The 22300-nt window shown below is 37.7% G+C and overlaps 1 protein-coding gene across 2 annotated transcripts in view; it reads left to right on the forward strand.

The window, feature by feature from the left end:
• Window positions 1–22300, forward strand: part of kcna4 (potassium voltage-gated channel, shaker-related subfamily, member 4) — a 141425-nt gene that overhangs the window by 14710 nt on the left and 104415 nt on the right. The window contains exon 3 of one of the 2 annotated variants that reach the window (XM_036543489.1): window positions 21421–22299. The exons of the other annotated variant lie outside the window; for it this stretch is intronic. The gene's annotated coding sequence lies outside the window, so the exon portion shown is untranslated. Of the gene's footprint in view, window positions 1–21420; window position 22300 lie in introns of those variants that run through there. 2 annotated transcript variants of the gene reach the window in all.

Raw genomic sequence — 22300 nt, forward strand, 5'->3', positions numbered from 1 at the left:
TACTGTCTGGGCACAACTCCCAGGCATTTTATAAAGCAGCCAATCACAATTTTAAAAGCCTTGCATGGTGTAATTCTGTCCCATCTAAAATTCATTCAGGAGCCAATAGAAAAGTGTGGGAGTTAAGTTGTGCTGGTATGCTTGCCTTTTTAAGGGACTAAATTCAACCTATTTAGATGATTATTATCAGGGTATGTGCTATATATTTACATACAGTGCAATCCATATTTATTTATACCCATGATTAAATAAGGACAAACATAACCAGGCCTGTCAGATGTTTTGAATTCTGTTGGTAACATCAATCCAGTTGAGGTCTGGAGATTGAGATGAACTGCTGGGAAAAAAATATTTGATTTGGCTGAATGTTTTTCATGCTAGAATGTCCCCTTTTTGGCCAAGGTTGAGCTTCTTGGCAGGGGGACCAGGTTTGGGCCTGTCCTTGTATGTATTCTTGGATGTTATTTAAAAGACTACTCTGAGAGGTGCATGAATGTGACCCTCTTTCTGTTTTATGAATAAAAGAAATTAACTGTGAACAACATGACTTTGCTCATACACATTTATAAGCATAAGAATTATATTTTTTCCTGCTTAATGAAGTATATGAATACATATGGAGGGCACTGGCTGTTTATGGTTAGATGGGCAGCCAGTTGTTCATCCTTGGTAGTAAAGCACAGGCAAGAAATTCATTTTCTATAATTTTCATATTTAACAGTACATGAACTGCAGTTTGTCCTTTGAACTTATTGTGGGGAGAGGTAGACTCTATTCTTGAAATGACACTAAATGGCAGTGCTAAAAGAGTATTGCAGTCAACTAGCTGATATTATACAGCTTGCATATTTTGGTATTAGCTAGGTAGCTAAAGTTGCACATTTTTGTTGTATTTACATTATGAATAAAATATTTCTAAGTCTATTGTTAATGTTATCAATTTTTCCTGTTTGATTTTGGAAACAACACAGAATCATTTTCTTCTGTAATTTCTCTCCGATTACATATGATAACAATTTTTTCTACATGATATCTAGTGATAATGAGTTGGAAGAATGTTGGCACTGGAAAATCTTGTTGACAGGGTTTTGTATTTCTCAGTTCTGTGGATGGTCATACAGATGGCTTGCATCATCTACTATAGAACAAGTGTTGATCTTGGGAGGACATGAAAATGTGTGGAATGCTTATTGTGCGTATATGTATATACGCACATTTTTCACCAGACATCCTTTTTAATCAAGGGAGAGAGGCTGGCATCATTAGATTTTGCTCCCTAGGTGTATAGATAAGAAACCCCAGGTAAGACTCATGGGAGTTTAACCAATTTCAAGTCAGTATCCATGGCATAGTGTCAATGACAGCTATTTGATTTAGGGACGTCCTGTGCTTTCCAGCTGACAATATACCTACGCTGATCACCAAATCACAATTCTAAAGAAAAGGCAATGTTAAAACATTATAAACATTAGATTTTAGCTGAGTCAGGACAATAAGAATTTAGGACAAACCTCTGATCTGACCAAGTGGGGACACGTTTTGTCTAAATTGTACCCTTTTTATTACTGTTGCAGAATACAAACACTGAGTAATGTGAATGGGGCCTGAAACAAGAGAATCACAGAATTCTTGCTCATATCCTCACTGCCGCTTAAAACATATATTTGCTCAGAATGGACTTAATATCACTCAAATGTCGCTATTTTCAAATATAAACTGAAAACAGAAAATAAACTGAAAACAGAATAGCCTTCAGATACTGTCACATTCATTTTCCTTATAAACATGGATTGTTTCAAAGCTGATGACCCCTGAGTTTATTGAATTAGTTCATTAAATAGATGTAACTTGTACTGTGACATATTTGTATCTTACGCAGTGATACAATGAAGATGCCTTCATTGGTGTCTGTATGGGAATTGCATTCATGAGATTATATATTCACTCTTCATCAGTAAATGTGGCTGTTCAAGCAACATTGGTTATTGTTTTTAATAACATTACAGAAATTTGTTTAACACACAAAAGCGAGTTGTCCTCCAACTAGTTCCATTTTCAACATTTTGTGGGCTTTATTTGCCAAGAATTCTTTCCTGTATTATAGTTAGCCTTCTCATATCATGACTCAGTTCAAAGAGTCATTATTTTTGTTCAGGGCTCCCGTGGGATAACAGTTGTCTGTGCCCATAAAAGTTCATGCAGTATAGAGAATGCCTTATAAAATTGTATACAGTGGAATAATGTGAGCCACAGACTTGCACCGTCATAGCAATTACAATTTTACAAGTTTTCATTTTAATGGGGAAAATCATTTTCCTCACCAGTAATAGATGTTTTTGGATGTGCAGTCATTTAGAGCAGATCAACAGTTTCATCACATGACAAGTCTACTCTGAAAAAAATTACACATCTGCTGCTGAAAGTGTTATTTCACATATACCTTTAAATTTCATCACTCTTCACTTATATACAATCCAATTTTTTCCATGTCATTTCACTTGCCACTGGTTTCCCTTTGAACTGCTTGTTGTATGGTCCTAGAACTAATCTATATACTCTTATGCAGGAGCTTCTAAACATTAATCATTCTCCTAGTGCATCTCTTTTAACCTCCAAACCTGCTAAAACATTCCAAGTACAAGACCATGGTTGAGCCAAAAAATGCTGCTGTCTGTATTCAAATTCTGGAAATGACAGGCTCAGAACAGAGGTAAGATAAGCTTATTGTGCAACACTATGCAATGCCTTGTAATCCCTGTCCAACCTGACTTAAAAGGACGTCACTGTAAAAGAGAATTGAAATCTGAATTGACCTACATGGATAAATAATAAATAAAAGAGGATGTGTGTGGTTATGATAGTATGCAATTAGAAATCCAGGGCTCTTTGGTTAAGGCTTTATTGGACTTTTATTGCAATGTGAGTGCATATAAAGTGCAACTTACTCTGAAGGGGTCCCTGTACTTTCCATCCATTTATTTTAATTTCTGAATCGCAAGAAGGAAAATTTGGAAAACTAATTTTACCTCTTTGGATTTTTAACATCAACCCTAAAAAATAAAATCAAGTCCCAAGTTTCTGTTTGTTTATGAATTGGGGTCATGAAATAAATAAAGTAATTTGCAAAAAATAAATGGGGCTGCACTCAAGTTCCGTTAGCTGTTCTCAGAAAGAAGGCTGAGAAGGGAAGCTTAGTCCTCCCGTAAGCTAAAGCACATAGCCCATAAACACTGTTTTTCATATAGCTAAATATAGTGATAGCTATGTAAAAGTCACTTTTGACACAGTGTCATGCTGCAATGTCCTTTTTCATGGAAGGCTCACCAAAATTAAAATGTCTTCTCAGAGTACCACTTTTATGACCACAACAGCTTGCTTACACAGCCCTTCCCTCCCAGGGACAATGCTCCAGGTGGTGTATTACTCATCCTTTTACAGGAGCAATCTGCCAATTAATGGCCACCTGTGGATGAATGGCCAATTACCTCTACTGTGCTATCTCCTGGGAAATGCAGTCTTTTGTGCAGTGACTACAGCTTATTTTCAGAAAACACTGTTCTTCAAAACGAAAGTTTTATTTTTGTTTGTAGTCTGCCTAAACACTGTATCACAATAGTTAAAACAAGCTGGAGCTAAAACAAGGACATACAGGCATGCTCCAGAGCTTAAATGCATTTATGAGTTGTATGAACCTCACAATCATATCATTATTAATTCTGAAAGTGCATTGAAAATATTACTAGAGATTGGAGACAAATTTGAACACTTTAAGTATTTCTTCAGTAAAAACCTGAAATTTAGTTCAAAATGAATGACTCTGACCTGTATATTTTGTATTCTTGTATGTTTCAGTATAAGGACCTCCTGGTGTAAATTTGTTCTGTATGTTAACCTGACAGCAGTAGTTCAGAGAACAAGTGTTTATGCAAACAAGTAAGCCCTCCCACTGTGATACAGCAACTGTTTTACAGTACAATATCCGTCCTTCTGCCACCCGCCCTTGTTTTGGCTGGACATTCTTGACACCACCACATAAGGTTTACTGTTTAAAAAAAAAAAAAAAACAGTTTCAGTGCAGTTAAAACTAGAGGTTACAGCCTACCACCAGGCATTCAAGCCAAATGGCTGGTGATTTTAGGAGATGGTCAACAGCACATTGATTATAACATATATACATGTAAAAATATGATATCACTTTAAGGAGTAAAAACAACACAACCCTCCCTAGTTGTGTCCTTGCTTTCTCCTCTCATTTTTATCACCTGATGAGTGTGGCTAATCAATTGAGCGGTTTAACCAACTACTCAGTGCACTTCAGGACACACACACACACACACAGACACACACAGACACACACAAGCACACACACACACACACACACACACACACACACACACACACACACACACACACGCACACACACACGCACACACACACACACACACACACACACACACACACACACACACACAGAGTTAATTCATACGTTAAAAACAGGAAGGAAAAATGTTCATTGGATAAGATTGCATCTTCACAGGTACCCCACCTCAGGATGTGGTAACTACTTGTGAGTTGTGCAGTGCTAAACTAGGTAGCCCAATTTTAATCATGTCAGTTTGTTCCCTTTGCAGAAACAGTTGTACATTTGGATATTTTGTTTGTGTAGTTGAGCACCTTTGTTATTGCACTTTTTGTTGTCTATGTGAGCATCAATAAATATATACTTTTATGGGTGTGTGCTTGTAGTTTACTATTCTAAAGTACAAAGCCAAGTGACCAAGCTAGCTAGTGAGTTAGCCACATAGCCAATGATTTATTCATTGGGTATGCACGTTAGCTCGCTACTGAATATCTGGCTGCAATACAAATTAGCTAGTAATGTAGCTAGTCTAGAAAGCTAGTGAATGACCTACCTTCAATGCTAGCTAATGTTCTAGCTATGTAATGGAAAACTGTATGAAACCAAAGTTTGGTAGATAGCTATCCACTGAATTGGCTACCCAACCAGCGGGTTGGTTAATCAGCTCACTGGCTTAAAATAGAATTAGCTAGCTAGCATTCTACATGACCAGCTAATTGTTGACTAAGTAGCTACCAAACTAGCTGGCTGGCAACCACCTGTAGTAACTTCGTATTTTATTTGCTGTGAATAACAAATCTAGATCCGAGATGTTGAGGCCTTCTTTACAATTGTAAGCTAACATACTAAGCGATGTTTTTACATCAGAAATCATAAGAAAGTATTCAAAAAAGGTTTTTGCAGCCAGTTGGGATTATATTGCTATATGATCATTATTATTAATGTTTTGGTTAAGAGCTTAATTAGCTAGTTGGCCAACTGGCTTGCATGTACAACTAAGATGCCCATCACATCTAATCTGTTAAGTGCAGAAATTGACTTGCAATTGGCTACCATGAAAAGACGTATAGGTGTGGGGTATGTGCTACCAACCTGTGCATTAATGTCCAATATGTTTATTAGGATAGTATATTAATTCATCATATTCCCTTATCCAGAGGACTTGCAGTATACTGAGAAAAAGTTTCAAGTGTAATATGAGTGCAAAATATAAAATTCTAGGTACAAAATAACCTCATAAACTGCAATCAATTAAAAAAATCTGAAACAGGTCAGTAAAATTAAATCTGTTCATCAGAGACCATTTCCATCAGAGATATTTTACAGGAAGAGTGCTTGGTGCAGTGTTTACAGAGTCAGAAGAATTTAGAGTCACAGTGATCTGCAGTTTCAGGACAAATCATTATAATGAGACCACAGTTAGTTAAGTAGCTGAGTTTCAAAAAGGTGGTTATGATCTACAGATTCTGGTTGTGGTGGTAGCTCATCCCAGCCCTGAAGGGCCTGCAGTGGCATAGTGCTTTTTCTGTGATGCACATAAGGGAGGAACACATTTTTAAATGGATGCAACCTGTAAATGACATGATGTGGGAGCAGAGAGGGGCGAGGATGAGGGTTTCAGTGGATGCTGGGGGAGTGCACTTCAGAGCCAAAGTTTTTAACCACCAAGGGGTTGCAAACAGAACTTCATCTGAAGGAGAAATGCATTACTAATGCACTGAAAAGGTACCTAGAGTGTGACTATGAGTGTGATTGGAACCCGCTGAGAGTGCTGGAGTGGCCATATGTACCATACGTTTGTAAATCAGACTTGTAAGAGCCACTTCTTTAGTATGTGCTTGGAATATCCAATTATGTTCATATTCAAGTATTTATTTAGCTTTATTTTTTCCCGAAAGCAAAAATTTCATCCAAGCTTTTGAGGTGTGCATGTTAAACAAGACATTACCAGTAAACAAAAATTTGACCCGCCTACACTAGGCCATGTGTGTTCAAAAATGAATGTTCAAAGCCCCAGAAGCAGAAGTTCAGCAGAAATACAGGCCCCTTTTTCAGAACAGTTGTCTCTTCACTTAGTAAACCTATGGGTTTAGTAATATAATTCAAGAGGAAGTTACACCATTCCATCAAATGTAGATGACCAATGGTGTTTTATGGGTTTTTTTCTGTCAACAGTTTCAAATCAGAGGGACATCCACAATCAATTTATGGTGGTGCATACTAATTTTGTTGACTTTTCCATGATTTATATTTGCAGCAGCAGACAGTAAGACAGGAAGTGAAATATATGACCAGGTGTGTTTGTCTGAGGTTGTAAGCCAAGGTAGTTTCAAGGGTCTTATCTGTTACACTTCAAGTTCAAGAATGAGGATGACACAATGTTTTTGGAGCAGATGGACCGTTAACTTGATGTAGGCTGAGCCCAAATTTTATAATGGAATAAAATGTTGGCGGAGCTTTCCCCATGGGTACTCCCATTGTTCACGACTAAAATATTGAGCTTAGTTTTAACCTTCACAAAAAGCTGCAAAGCTGCCACAGCTGTTTACTGCAATTTGATGTACTGTTCATCCCAATTCCAGTGGCACTTTTCTCAATATAGGAGAATGATAGGTGGCAGTCAAAAAGGATGGTTATGAATATTTGAGATGCAGCAGCATTTTGGCAGAGAGCAGTAGGCATTTTTGTGTTTATCCCACCAGATATCTTGTCAAATCTTTGGCAGTGGCTACCCCAAAAGGCTACATCTCATCAAAAATTATAGTAAACTATGAGAGACATGGCAAGGCATTTGGTGATGAACACTAACATTTACGAAACAAATTTGTTGATTTCAGTGACAGCATTAGCTGTTTTTAAACTTGAGTTAAAAAACCTTTAACTATATGCAATCAGTCTGCAACATTATGAACCGCGATTAGCCACCTTGCAACATTGTCTGATTAATTGTGCCTTCTGCATGCATGGCAATTATTAATTTAACAAATAGTCTTCATTAGTGAAATTCTAAAACACTGAAATTATGGCAAGTCCTGCAGAACTGCTGCATAATCATAACAAGTGAGAGAGAGAGAGAGAAAGGGAGACCAAAAAGCTGTGTTATACAACCAAATAAGAATAAAGTGTGACTGGTGAAATTGCTGAAGAGAAGACAATTTGCCAAGTGATGTTTTTGTCCTATCAGCTAACCATTTACTGCTGTCTTAGAAGAGGAGTATGTATTTTCTGCAGGATTGTCTGCAGGGACAATCGTGAGGGGGATGGCATTAAGCACCTTGGAGTGATTTTGTCACGATTTCTGAGGAGAAACGTAATGAGCCATATCAGTGGCCGATCGCTGCCATATGCTCAATATTTACTTTACCCCCTTGGACTGTATTCCCTATATACTGCTATGAAGGTGTCAGCTGCCTTGTCCTTCTATGCCAGCGGGTCATTCTAGCACACTGTTGGGTATTTCACAATCTCAGTCTTTTCTAAACCATGTGCAGTTGCAAGCACCATAGGTCAACAGCGTCATATGTCACTGTCAGGGGGTTCATTCAATCAATGTCCAAGTATAATGTAATGCTGACCTTACCATAGTGACAGCATACATATTCTAATTACAGGAAATGTTTAACCTCTTGCTGCCATTCAGTTTAACCTTAAAAACAGTAGAGGTGTTAACAAAAAAAAAAAACTCAGAAAAGGAAAATTTCCTGATACTCCATTTGCAACAACATTATCCCAAACAACAGCTGCATGATACTGTATTACATTAGTTAATGTCATGTGAAAATCATATGCTCTACTCTAATGCATACTTTGTAAACAAAGTGCAGTTCTTCAGTGTGGTGTCTAATGTGACAGGTGTCAGAGACAGCATGTCGCATAGTCTGAGCGCAGGATGAGGTTGGGATTGTTCTGTTTTGAATGTGGCAGCCATAGCTTCCCAAACCTAATGCCTCTGCAACTAAGTAATAAATTGCCCAATAACATAACAAAATTGCTAACTAAATAATATAACCATAAGCTGCACAAATTGATTCTTTTTATTTAGAGTCATTTTATTTTCATTACAAGGTAGATAATGGAGAACATGTCTTCAATGAAACAAACTGGTTTCTATTTATAGAGCATTAGAAAAAGACAGTATACATGTCTATGTACACCAATAGCACTTTAAACGTTCTCTCTCATTGTATGTGTGTATGTATATGGGGTAATGAACGCATTGAGCTAATGGCTAATTATTTATTGTTGTGGGTATGCTGCTTTCTCTTCCACACCCCAGTGCTCGGATAGACACACTGAGAGGTAATGTGGTAAATGTGTCCTGACTGGTGAAAACACAGTCACATCATCCTCACATTGACAATTCTTTAAACACCATTTTTCAACATCAAAACTCACCATTTGTGCAGGCCCCACTTCTACTCTGAAAGATCTGCACTTGAAAACAACTCAAGCAGCATAAGGTGCATGCAACCAGACATGTAGCCACTCTGCTCCATTTGTACTTGTCTTTGACTTGTACTTTGCTTGTGGGCATTAGACCATAAGACACATTGGATTTTAGCAGTATGTAGTAACTTATTGGTGAGGAAATCCTGAGCATGAATATTTTTTAAATGAGGAAAGAAGTGATTTTGACCATGATGCATCTGAAAAGCGTGACAGAAATGACACTGTGGGCTTTTTCTTTTTGGACACCTTCCAGTGCAGTTTGATATGTCTGGGATGCCTTCACATTGAGTACATCTGCTATAAGCTATGGGATAAATTTACCTTGATCCAGACATACACATACACATTGATCTTTTGAGTTGGTTTGGATTCCCACACCTCATTTGCCCACAGATAATCAGTTTAGTTAGTGGAGTTCACTTTGTGTAACATATTACATCCCTATTACACCTCTAGCAGGTACAAAAAATGGCACAATGATCAAAATGCAAGATACCCATTATGCAATTCAGATCAAAAAAGCAGGCCAAAGTATTCCACTTCCACAGTAGGGGTGTGAGAAGGCTATGACAATATGTTTTTGGGTTTGGATTGGCAGAAATGCGGTGTACAGTCATGTTTAAATTAGCCTAAACATTTGCCAGGAAAAAGGTAATTGAACACAAACACAAAAGAACAAATTATTCATTGCAGAGTTCAAATGAGTAATATGAGGGTACAAATGACTAAACCGATGGTTTGAATTATTAAATTGAGGGTTTGAATTAGTAATTTAAGGGTACCGATTGCTCAATTGAGAGCTTGAATAATTAAATTGAGGGTTTGAAATTTAAGGAGTACTTTAAGGATGTTTTATTTTATTTATTTTTGGACCATGTCTAAGGTGCACCATAAGTTCCTGTTCACTAGGCAGCAGAAGCAATCAGCTTGTTTCCTGGACTCCTCATGATAATTGCAATTGCAATGTAAAGAGGAATATAACACAAAAAAATTTTGTGGACACTTGGTCATCATCAGCTAGCAGCCCAGAGTTGAAGCTTCAAGTTCTAGGATGGGCTCATAAAATAGCTAATGGAAGAACTTCAGTGCCCTACCACACATGATTTCATGTTAAACATTTCTCTTTCTAATCTCATGGTAAGGGTAGAACATGTTAACAAAATGCTAGCCCTAGTTCAGCCCTGTTGCTCTACAGCTTAATGTTCAGCTGCCAGTAACAGACAAATCTGCCCCTTGTCCAGTGCAAGGAAAGATGTGTTGTACAGTAAAAATGTATGAAGGCAATTTAAAACTATGACAGAATTATGTAGTTCTAAGCAGCATTTTGAAATTGTCCAACAGTGTTTAGTGCCCTGCATAGACTGGCTATCTACCTAGTGGTCGCTACCACACGCTTACCCTAATGTGGGTTAAAGATGACTCGAGAATGGTGTTGAACTCAACATACAGTGAGGCTGAATAGGCTGAACAGGTGTACAACTTGCTGTTTTACAAATCAAAATAAGAAATCCTTTTACCATTGCTCTCCGTAATTCAGTGTTGTCTAAATGCACTACCACGTTTTATTTCTATGTAAAAAATCTTTCACCACCTGACAGTTAATTGTAACAGTTTAGTGAAAGCATTCCATTCAGTATAGTTGTTATTATATCAGCTGTGGTTTTAATTTAATAGGTTCTACAGTGAATATCCTGAATGTCATTATTTCATGTTATCTTCCCAGAATGTTTTGCAGGGGTTTTAATGTCACCCCTTTCTTGTTTAATTGTGTTTGTCAGTGCTGCTGCAGTGAACAATGTCTTTGAGGCACAGGAAATGCATTTAGACTCATTATTAAGCTGCCAGGTTATGAATACTCACATGCAACTGAATAGTGTTTAAAAAGGTATTAATTTCAAAGTAAAATTATGTTCTCACCATTTACAGACATGTCAGCTGTACATGCTGTACAGCTATATACAGAACAGTATTGGGTATTTTACCATTTATTTAATCTTATTAGACTGATTGACTGAATGTCTTTTTCCACAGTATGCACAGTTTGTTAAACAAGGCTAATCTGTTTATCTCTGGTTAAAAGGAAACATTCAAGATGACAAAATGAAAATGTCCTCAGAAATGTTTATTTATCGGCTGAGCTTTTTTCTTTCTACATATGAGGATGCTTCTTGTACAGCTGAGCAAATGTGTTTTGTGTTTAGAGACGGAAATCCCATTTGTTTTTTTTGCAGAATTTTTTCCCTGATCATGGTTCCGCTGATATTACTGGGACCTTGCTCTTCTGAGAACCTCCCCAAAAAAAAAATAGATTCCTTTCCCTGCAGTGTTTGAGAGTAGTTTGTTTAGGTTAAAAAAATCTATGCCTATATCTTCACATTAAAATTCTTTTCCTGTCAAACCTTATGTGGACAAATTTGGAAACCTGCCTATTACATAATTGATGACACAGACTTCTGGGAGAACATTATTCACATCCTAATTTGTGTTTGTTCGTTTTCCAAATTATGGGGGAATGCAATGATTTAGCCTAAGGCTGACTGTAGTTGACAACATCCAAACAATTCTTTATTTCAGCCCCATCCCCCAATCACAGAACCTCAAAGCTATGAATCTTGGAAGGATCCGCAACAATGGCCTAGAACTCAAGTCAATCAATCGATCCCAGTGCGAACTTTTCCATGGTTCTGTTGCTAAGGATAATGAAAAAAGAAACATAACAGGGCTTACGTCTCAGATTTACTGTGCAGAGGAACAAAAGAACAACCAAATGTTTGTAGTAAATGTTAGCATTGCCATAGCAACATGGGGCTGCAATCTACAATATTGTACAATTTTGTGTGCATGGTAATTAGAGCAGTATTTCTTTCCAGGGTATTTGAGATAGCCCAGCTCTCTTTATGGAAAGTATGTGTCAGCGTTGTTCTCATTGCTGTCTTTCTAAAGAAATTAATCATAAAATAAGCAATTATACCAAAGGGTTCCCTTTTTAGCACCTGATATATGCATGATTGTCTTCCATTGTACCCCCTTGTGGACCTCATATATGATAATCCTTTACTTAACCATTGCTGCACACAATAACACATGATATCAATGCCAGGCGCTGTGGTATTTTACATAGATGTACTGCACTTCAGTGGCTTTCATTACCAGATTCACACAGTCGTGCTCGTCTGTTGATGTGATGTTGAATTATTCATCGTGTATTCATAAGGCACTGCAAGGAGACAAAACCCAAGCCTGTATTTTCATACAATGTTTTCTGTCACACTAGTGAAGTGCTGCTATTTTGCACTGCTAAAGCTGTGGGTTGTTGGGAAAAGGGGGGAGGGGAGAGTGATGTTAGTGTGTGGGTGGGTGTGGAGGGCAGGGGGTAGCTCAGTAATGACAGCATGGTTTTACATTCATTCCTTCTGACAGGTTTATTACATCACTTCTGTTTTGTCTTTGTTGTTGTTGTTATTTCTTTTAAACAGGCATTTTAAAAATCATCAGACTCTGTGCTATCTTTGGAAATGGTCTGAAGTCCTGAGTCAGAGACACTTCGATGAATCCTGTACAGGCTGGCCCCAGCCAAATATGTTTTAAAAATAATTGTTTCCCTGTGGAACCACACACCACCACTGATTTGAAAAAAAAATTACATTTCAAAGCTGCCCTCTACCTTTTCTTACTTTGTGGTAGGAAGGGTAACGCCATGTCACGGTCCTTAATGATGTCTAAATTTTCTTTTGTCAGACTTGCTCTGTGAGGTTGTTTCACTCCCTGTTCAGCTGAATTTTTAAAGCTTCAAGTTGTCTCCATTACCACAGTGCTGAGAGGTGTTACTTCACTTGAGATTGCAGACGAGTTGCAGTGCTTTGACTGTGATCAGACGCCATGAAGACACCAGTAGCGATGCAAGAGTGATGGATCTCTATGGAACCACGATATGTCACAAAAGAGAGCACCACACAATACAGTTTTGAAAATTTTCCAGTATTCTGTCAACAGACAGCAAACTGATCCTGCATCACTCGTCACAACATGTGATTATTTGCAGCCCACTCCACAAACGGTGGCACATGACATTGATCCATTGATATAAACTTGACATATTATCACAGCTTCCGCGATAATGTTGTGTGCCGCCGATAGCTTGCAAGCACGGAAAAAGAGAGGCACAGTGGTTACAGAGTGAGAGATTAGTGCTTGCCAGTCTGCTGGAATAAACCTCATCCAAAGAGGTGGGCGTTTTCTGGGCAGCAGTGGAGCAGGCAGGATCGTGACAAGCAGCAGGCAAATACAAAGAATATCCTTACTCAACATAGCAACCCTGAAATAGGTATCCAAGTTCACATTTCCTTTTCTTGTGATAAAGATTATCAAAAAAGCACAAGAACGATACCCATCGTACAGATTACACACATGGAACCTCTGCTACCACGGTCATAACACTATTAATACAGTAACAAAGAGCAATGTGAATCTATACAGAGATGACTATGCACACACACACAAACGCACACAGGTTTTGATATATGTACATGATTTATTAGGCCGGATAGCACTATAAATCTTACCTGCTTTGACTGCAACCTTAGAACCAAAGTGACATTTTGACATCTCTCCTCAGTATTTTCATTACTGATGTGTCACTATGAAAATATGCTCCTATGTTTTTTGGTCTGTTGTAGACCGTGGATGTAGTACATAACAGAGCAGAATAAACTTAATTATCCCTAAAGGAGAAATATGTCTGGTGCCATTCACAGAATGCAGTTCAGTAGTGGCAAAGTAATAGTGACAAGTTGTATAATACACAATGTTATTAATGTTTTCATGGTATATGGCTTTGTCAGACAGGTGTTGGATAACTGCAAAAATAAAAAAACAAATAGCTCTCACAAAATACAGTCTCTTACTTTCTCCCTCGATATTAATCTTCATCAACTGAAATTATTATTTATTAAAATGTAGATACCATGCATTTAATGAGCTAACTATTGTTTAAAAAGCTAATATCAGATAAATTTATTTCTCAGTTGTTTACATTTATTTTTAGCACATCATTCAGAGGGTTATTTCTGTAGCTAAAATTCAGTATTGATAGTTAGTTGACTATATTCAGGAGTAAGTATTATCTTGACAATTTTTTGTATAGTATTTAAAGTGGTTGATGTTGCAGACAGAATTCAAGCTGAGGGATTTCATGGTTGCTTGTCGTGAGTCATAAGTGACTTTGCTTGAATTGAGTTCCTTGCACAAAATTTAAATAAAAGCAAAATGTGTTCATTTAAAAATAAATCTTCCCCCAAGGTTATGTACAACGATTAAAGAAAGACAAAAGTGCCTGTACATGAGCAATACCCCCCCCCCCCCCCCCCCCAACTCCATGGAATGGCTTTAATTCAATGTGACCGTATGTCATGGTGTAATGTGATTTAAAGTGCAACGTGCTAGTGATTTCTGAGTGGTAAACCCCATTGTCACTTTGAATCAAAATTATGTTGTGCAGTCTGACCCAGTGTTCTGTCACAAATGCCATGCTTGATTTGCTATGGAGGATGCTATTTAGTAGGAAAGGACAACAATGGAAAAAAAAACAGCAGCACTACACACAAACACATGCCCAAACACAGATGTAAAAAGTAAAACATAACAAAATGTAGAGGGTGACTCATTAAAAAATGGACAATTTTGCATTGCGGGACTTGAAATGTATTGTACATTACTGCATTATGCTTGTTATGCATGGTGTGGTGATAGAGAACATTTTGTAGCACATATAAAGATCATTTAATTGGCCGTTTGAGAAACGCCTTTGTATTTAGAATCCCTTGGGATTAGAAGAATATTTCACTTAGTCTGAAATGTAGCATGTTGCTTTGTCCATGGATTATATTAAGTATCCTTATCGAAAAGCTCTATATTTGATTTAATTGCAGACCCTCATATAAAGCCGACAATGCATCTTCATCCTCTCTAGATTATTACTCCACCCTGGGCTAGAAGACCTTTGGGGTATATTTGAGGGGAGGTGGATGTTTTGCGTACTGAAACACAGAATAACACTAACGTTCTACATTTGCAGATGATGCTGTGGATCCAGTGTTAGTACTACATCTGTCAAACCGTGAATTATGGCATGAAGGAAGAAAGATGGCTCGGGCAGCCCCAGATGTGCATTTTGCACATGGCTATGTAGAGCAAGCTCCCATACACACAGATTTAATCAATAAATTTAGACTCTATTATGTAAAATTATATATGATACTTACTGACTGACATTTGTTCTACTGGTCCCACTAGATTAGATTGCCTTTTCAATTGACTTTTAGTATACTGAAATATTTCTGAAGTACTCCAGTGTGCGCGGGGAAATCATCATGGACCTAAAAACAAACACGTGTAGCAGAAGGGTCTCTAGGGGTTATTTTGTTAGTAAATTTTGTAGTCAGTACATCATTGTTGGCATTGGCATTTGTCCTTTGTCTGCTCCATCTGAAGTTTTCAGTGGCTGTAAATTTTGATCCGTCTCTCTGCTGTTTTATTCACTGTGATGATCTCTATCTGTCTTTGTTACTTTTTGTGCAAGGTGTTCATTGCAATACATTGATTCAAATTAGTGTGGTAGGATTTCAGCTTCTCAAAAATCCGTCTTGGATTTGGCCTCTTCCTCCTTGAAAGATGCAGTGTGTAGACTGTCAAAGCCTCTGAAATAAGATGTGCCACAATGTAACATGTCAGGAAGAAAGCTAGAAGAAAAGACTAGCCTTGTTGGATTATTTTTGGTGGGGAAAAGAATACAGGGCATGACCAACTTCACAGTTCTTTCTGAGGACTGAGGGCATAAAAGAATGAGGTGAAAGGGACTACACTCTGTCAACTGAAATGAAAAAAGAAGTATCAGTATTTTATTAAAAAGGAAATGGGTTAAATATTTCAGGGCATCAGCCTGTGCAAACTTTGATGGCTGATATGGAGACAGGAAGAAAAAGCTCATTACGTTACAGTAAATAAATCAAATGTCCATTCATCTCCTTCTTTAGTGAGGGATCGTTTAGTGTTCTATCTTCACAGACAGAAAGATAGAAAAGATAGAGTATTTTCAACTGTGAAACTGGGTCCTTGCTTTTCAATATGCATACCTACTAAATTATAAAGTAATGTTGGAATAACCAATTGATGGAAGCCTGACTTGCTGTTCTCATGAAAGGAATTGATGTCTGCTTCTCCTCTGAATATTCATGGTCTCCAGAGTGGCATGTGGCAAACAGTCAGTTGTATGTACACTGCTTATAAGTTTGGGATACTAAACATTTGGCTGTAAACTTTAATTAATAATCCTGTACAGATTTGTATTAACATTTTTGATTAAATGCTGCCGTGGTAGAGGAGGAATGAACTGTGCATTATTCTTTATACACGTTTGGTGTTTGTAAGATTTTGCATTTCAGATTTTTCTGCTATTATGATTTCTGAGGCATAGATTACAGCTTCATAAAATTTCAAAACACTATGTAGAAAAGCTGCAGCTGAGGGCATTTTGTGGCCTGACACGCGGTCACTCCAGTGGAACAGCAGGGCTGAACTGCTTTAGCGCCCCTCTCCCCTGGGAAGGTCCGCTCTGCCAGCCACAGTTACCGCTGTCACCACCCATCCCGTGGCGAGTCTCATGGCACCGGGGACGGGGAGTTACTCTTTCAGCAGACAGAAGACGAATTCAATTAAAGGCCATGGAAAATGCATGAGCTCAGGAACACAGTGACAAATAGCTTAGTGTCAGTGGAAGGGACGGCAAGTTCTGCACAGGAAGTGTTGCAATTAGGGCAAGATCACTGATATAAACAAAGTCTGGGTGCCCCTTTCCTCTGCTGGCATAGGACTCTGCTCGGAAACTCCTGGAATGTAAATGCTTGATAGGCTAGCCCGAGCTTCAGCTTTTCAAGCTGAGCTCCCCAGACCACAGCCCGGCTTCCCTCCGCATCACATTTCACATGTGTGGCTGGCCCCCTTGCAATTCCAAACCACATAAGTCATTCTGCTTTCTGGCATGTTTGGTCTCACTGTTTTCAACATGTGATCTCTCAGTTTCCAGCATGACTGCTGAAATTCAAGTTCAGCAACGTGCAGTGTCAAGGCTTGAATGGCCAATTTTCATTTCTGTTTTGAAATATGAGCAAGCTATAAGATGTATTTTTATGTTCACAAATGTGTGTATGTGTGTGCCTACTGTTAACAGACAAATATATAATTGGAGTGGAAAAGCACGAGTAGAAAAATTGGTTCAGCAAAATCTTGGCTGTACTCTATGACATTTCTGGAGCCATATTTTCTTTTTCCCCTTGCCAGGAAAATATGCATTTCTCTCCCTGTTTTTTTTTCCTGGAGGGGTTCTTATGAAACTGCAGGATCTACAGTGTTGCAGTGGGCATGAGCTTCTATTTAGTTTAGTGACTCTGCAAGCACTAGATGAGACAGTGTTCTCAAGTGATACTGACTGTACTATAGATGAGGAACAGATCTCTTAAGTGACTCTTTACAAGCGTAGAGGACTTGCAATAATCAGGTCAATTGCAGGGGCCAGGTTTACCTAACTAAAGTGGAACAAATAGTAGGCTGTTAGTATCGCCCACTAAACAAGCCAACTGTCACTGACAGAGACAAAAGCTTTTAAAAAACAGAACAAATGAACCACTTCCACTGGTTTGCAATGTTTTACATGTTAGAGGGTCAGTTGTTATTGGTGCATTGGGGGGTGACAGGCGCTGCGTGACTAAAGGAAGCAGTCCTAGAAAAGTTAGTGCCCCTGACTCACTCACTCACACGTTTCAGTCAGTTTTACCTTACATTTCACCTAAATGGGATTTAAGATGTACTGTTGCTGCGCTCTTATAGTTTAAATGAAAGCTTTGTGCAGTAAATTAGGCAAATGAGGTCATCAGTGCTATGGTAATGCTATAGTATACAAAACTGTCAGGACTTATGTCAGAGTGGAACAGTCCTCCCAACCCAGGCTGATCGCCTGCCCTGGAATGGTTGCAGTGTAGTAGGTTTTATTGGTGTTTCTGGGTCTGTTTCAAACAGCAAAAGTTCTCTGTCCTCAGAAGTCTGGAAGTATACAGCAGCCATATTAAGGACAGTTCCAAATGAAAATTCCACAAAGTATACACTTGAAAGGTCCCCTCCACAACATGAAGGGAGCCTATGAAGTAAGCATTGGCAGAGTGAAATTTTTTGTGCTCCCTGCAGGCATCATGAAAGAAAATGAAAGCCAACAGTGAAATGATGGATAGGCTGAAACACATGCCTGTCTAAAATAAAATAAAATACTAGCTTTATAATGACACATTTTGGTTGGACTGAATTTTCTTTATTGTTGATTAGCTAGACTGTTAACCTTTAAAAAAATGAACCACGCTTTGTAGAGATGTGGGGATGGATATTAAGATTGGGATGGATCTTTCTTCCTTGCTAATTTTGACTTAATCAAAGCTCACAGACGCCTCACTTTCTGTATTTAATTTACATCCCAATTTTATATTAGAAAAATGGGACTCATGATTTGCTTTGGGTAAGTTCACAGCATCTAATTGGTGAACCACAGTGTACCATGTCACTTTGTGAACACAGAATTACTGCAAAGCCATATTGATTAATTTTGTGAGCCTGCCTGTTTCAGCTTGCCCTTGCTCATTGCGACTTTGCAGCCATTATCCCAGTGTTGCAATCTTGTTTAATCTTCTCATCCTTGTCTTGCATTCATTCAAAGCTTCACACAGGAACACAGCATTCAATAAAATGATGGACATGAGATAAGGATCCCTTTTAGCTAAAATGACTTATACATGACTTATACTCTCAAAACAATGGTCTTATTCTACAAACATCCTTTGTTTCTATACTTTAGGTGACTGCATTTCACAGTGCATTATCAATATTTAATGGATAATGTTTTGCAATGTGATTCAAGACTGTTACATTGTTTGCTACTTCTTTCTGACACATTGGTTGTTACTTTTATTATGTCAGTTCGATGGGTGTGCTAAAAATGTACTTAATCATGTTCTGCCACCCTGTGAACATTCTGACATGAGCCACATATGTGCTGATGTTGGAGTAGACACATTAGGGGTGGGTACTCTAATGAAACGTTAGCTATATCATATTGACCTCAAACTTAAGCAAACTGTGACTTGAGCATACACACTTTTCCTCTACTCCACCTCAGAAGTGAAATAAAAGGCACAGAAATACCCCTTCTGACCAACAGGTGCAAAAAAGGAATCAGTTGAATTCATTGACAATTCTTACATAAAAATAGGCTAAATACATAAAATCGATTTTTCATTTTGCTGTGATTAGTGTTTTTATTACTAGGAATGTAATGTTCTTAGTTATTACTTACTTATTACTATAACATTTTTTATATTATGCTCTTGAATTTTCTTTATGGACAGTAGTCTCTTTGGGTGAGATACTGTTGTCTTCAATTTAACAGCAGTAATAATATGGCAAAATAGATCCTGTTTCAGTATATTCCATTATTGAAGCCTTAGAAAATTCAGGCCAATTATTACTCACCTGCTATCACTTGTGATTATAAAGAATGAAAACCACTGATACAGTGTTCTCCAAGGACAAATACTGAACTGAACTGGTCTTTCACTGCAAGTTCTAGATTATACCCATGCAAAGGTCAGAGGTGAATTAGCCATGATAAATTTCAGCTTTTTGGTAATACCATTTTTATTTCCAGTTATATCCATTTAGTTAATGCTTTCATAGCTTTTTATTAAAATAAGAGGATAAAGGATGGAGACTACAGTTGGGATCTGGCTGTGTAAATAACATTGAACTGAAAGTGTCCTGCTATGTCTTCCTGCTTGGGAGGAGCCAGACAGCCACCTAAGTGCCACTCCATTTTAATGCATGTTGGGTTAAAATGTATATCAACTGATGAAGGACAATGCTTGTTACAGGAAGAGTTCATGTTAAAATGGCTACATTTCAGGTGATCATTTCTGTTCCTCATGAAAAACACAATGCATCTTAGAAATCAGGAATGAGGCAATCCCTTTAACTACTAGTTAAAAATTGTCCATCATCATTTGGAGTGTGTTTTAAGAGAGCAATATTATATTATTCGTGGGCATGTGTTTGGCCGCCCCATTTTAGCAGGTACAGACATGCACATCACAGGTCAGAATATGAGTATGCAACACACAAGTAAAAGGCAGGGACATAAAAATCATGCAGCACAAAAGAGCATCCAAATCACACATCCAAATCAGAGAGTAGACCTAAATGACCATCTGTATTTGAAAGATTTTTTTGTGGTACCTCAGTCCAGCAAAACAAACCTCAGGGGCAAACATCAAACCTCATAAAGCGGCTAATGTTATCCATAATGTCAATGTTATACATTATTTACAAATGTCATGATGAGGTAGCTTTTTATTGTTGTTTTTTTCTCCAAAAGTAACCATTTCAGCTCCATTAGTTCAACATATTAAAGAATGATAAATATTATAGACCAAATTTTGAGTAAGGGAACAGAAAAGTCTGTTTCCTTAATTGACATACCTTCACTGCAGCTGTTTTCTGCCAATTGTACATTATTCATTGGAAAGGTCTATCACAGGGATAGGTAACACCAAGCTTTGAAGACTCTGGTTCACTCCTGACTGATTTTATGAAAGGTGATTTTTAAAATCTGTATATTTTGGTCTAAATTCAAGACAATAAACAATAACATATTAGATGCCTCTATATATTCTCATCAGTGTTTTCACTTTTTTCTCATTGCACTCCTCAGGTTTTGACAATTACAAACAAGACTCGTTCTCATTCATATTAAAATTAATTTAATCTTAGCTCTTGCATTCTACACTGATAACATACAACAATAATTACTTGGCATATTCAAGAATTTGGGAATAGAATGTAAATTGATGATTTTGAATGGAATAGTTGTGATGAATGTGATGATTCGGAATGAGTGGGATATTCCATTTTTTGACTAATACGTGAATAATGGATAGTTGAACATATTCTGAATGCATAGCCTATTTGAGATCAGTCATGTTACCTGTGAACATTTGTGTCCCTGGCAAGTAATTACATATAGTCACACTTATATTTTTCAAGTATCTAACAGCAAAGTATCTTAGACAGCACAGGAATATTACAGTTAATGTCTCAAAAATTATCATCAGTTTAAAGAAAAAAATCTATTAATAGAGCCAGAGGCATTAGATTCATGGGTTTGATGATGTAAGGGATGCCATATCAATTGGCCTTAATTCTCAAGTATTCAGAATATTGGTCACATGCAATAAAATTATCCATGCTGAAGACTCATAGATTCCACAACACATTTCTAATTTCACATTTCTTTTTACAATGTCCACTCAATGTGACTAAAATGAATCCCAAGCTGAATGACTATAATACCATGATGTGTCCATGCTAGTAAATAAGACACCATAATTGCATGTATTTATACGAACATTACAAAGCTGTAGAGGAGTAGGCTGTTACATTTGAAAGCTGAACCAATACAATGCATTTGTAATGGAAGAAATACTCAAGTGACTGTCCTGTGGTTTTGTTCTTCTTTTTCACAGTACTGTTAAGCACCAGTCCAGAAGAGGGGCCGGTCATGAATACGCATCCCCTGAAAAAAGCAAGTATTGGCCCTTTTGTGAAAACACACTGCTTGACACAGCAAGGACAGACACTACTGCTGTGAAACCCTGCTCCCGGGCAGAGCGTAGATCGACACTGTCGTCGTTTATATGGGTTCCCTTAACTGAGCAGTGATTGACGCCACGGTTGGACATTTTATTGGAAATGGACATAGGAAGGTGTGCAAGTCACGGCCCAGCTGATTGCCTTAATAATATGAATAAAAAATACAGAAATGAGGTGACAGGACTAGAGACCTATTGAAGGTAATGTTATTTTTTTTTTCTTAAGTGAAGCGGTGTCTCACAAGAAACAGATGTGAATATTTTAATATAATGGGGGAAAATAGTTGGGGTGTGATTTTTGTATTTTGCATTTTAATTTTATTGGCTTTATCGTTGCAATCGATAACCAAACAAAGAATAACTGTCAGTCTTGCCAGTGATGTCATTTTATCTATTTATCTTGTTTTATTTTGTTAACCAAATACCACTGTAAAATACAAGTGGAGCTGCTGGAACAAAGAACTTGTATGTTACTCTGGGGCATTTCCCTTTTTAATCAGCAGTCATTTCTGCAATCATTTATTTTGGGTATGCATAGCCAAACTGCACTTAAAATTACACAGTCACTCTTACGCTTTTGTACTGTTCAATGTAGATTAAGGGGTGTGTGTGTGTGTGGTTGTATGTGCATGTCTGTACACTCATGTCCTAATACATATTTAAATTTCAAAACTGGGAACTTTGAAGGAACATGGCAACATCAACAACAAATGGGCCAAATGGGAGCACACACACACCCACATACACACACACA

This window comes from Megalops cyprinoides, chromosome 13 (assembly GCF_013368585.1).
Source record: "Megalops cyprinoides isolate fMegCyp1 chromosome 13, fMegCyp1.pri, whole genome shotgun sequence".
In the NCBI taxonomy this organism is placed as follows: Eukaryota; Metazoa; Chordata; class Actinopteri; order Elopiformes; family Megalopidae; genus Megalops; species Megalops cyprinoides.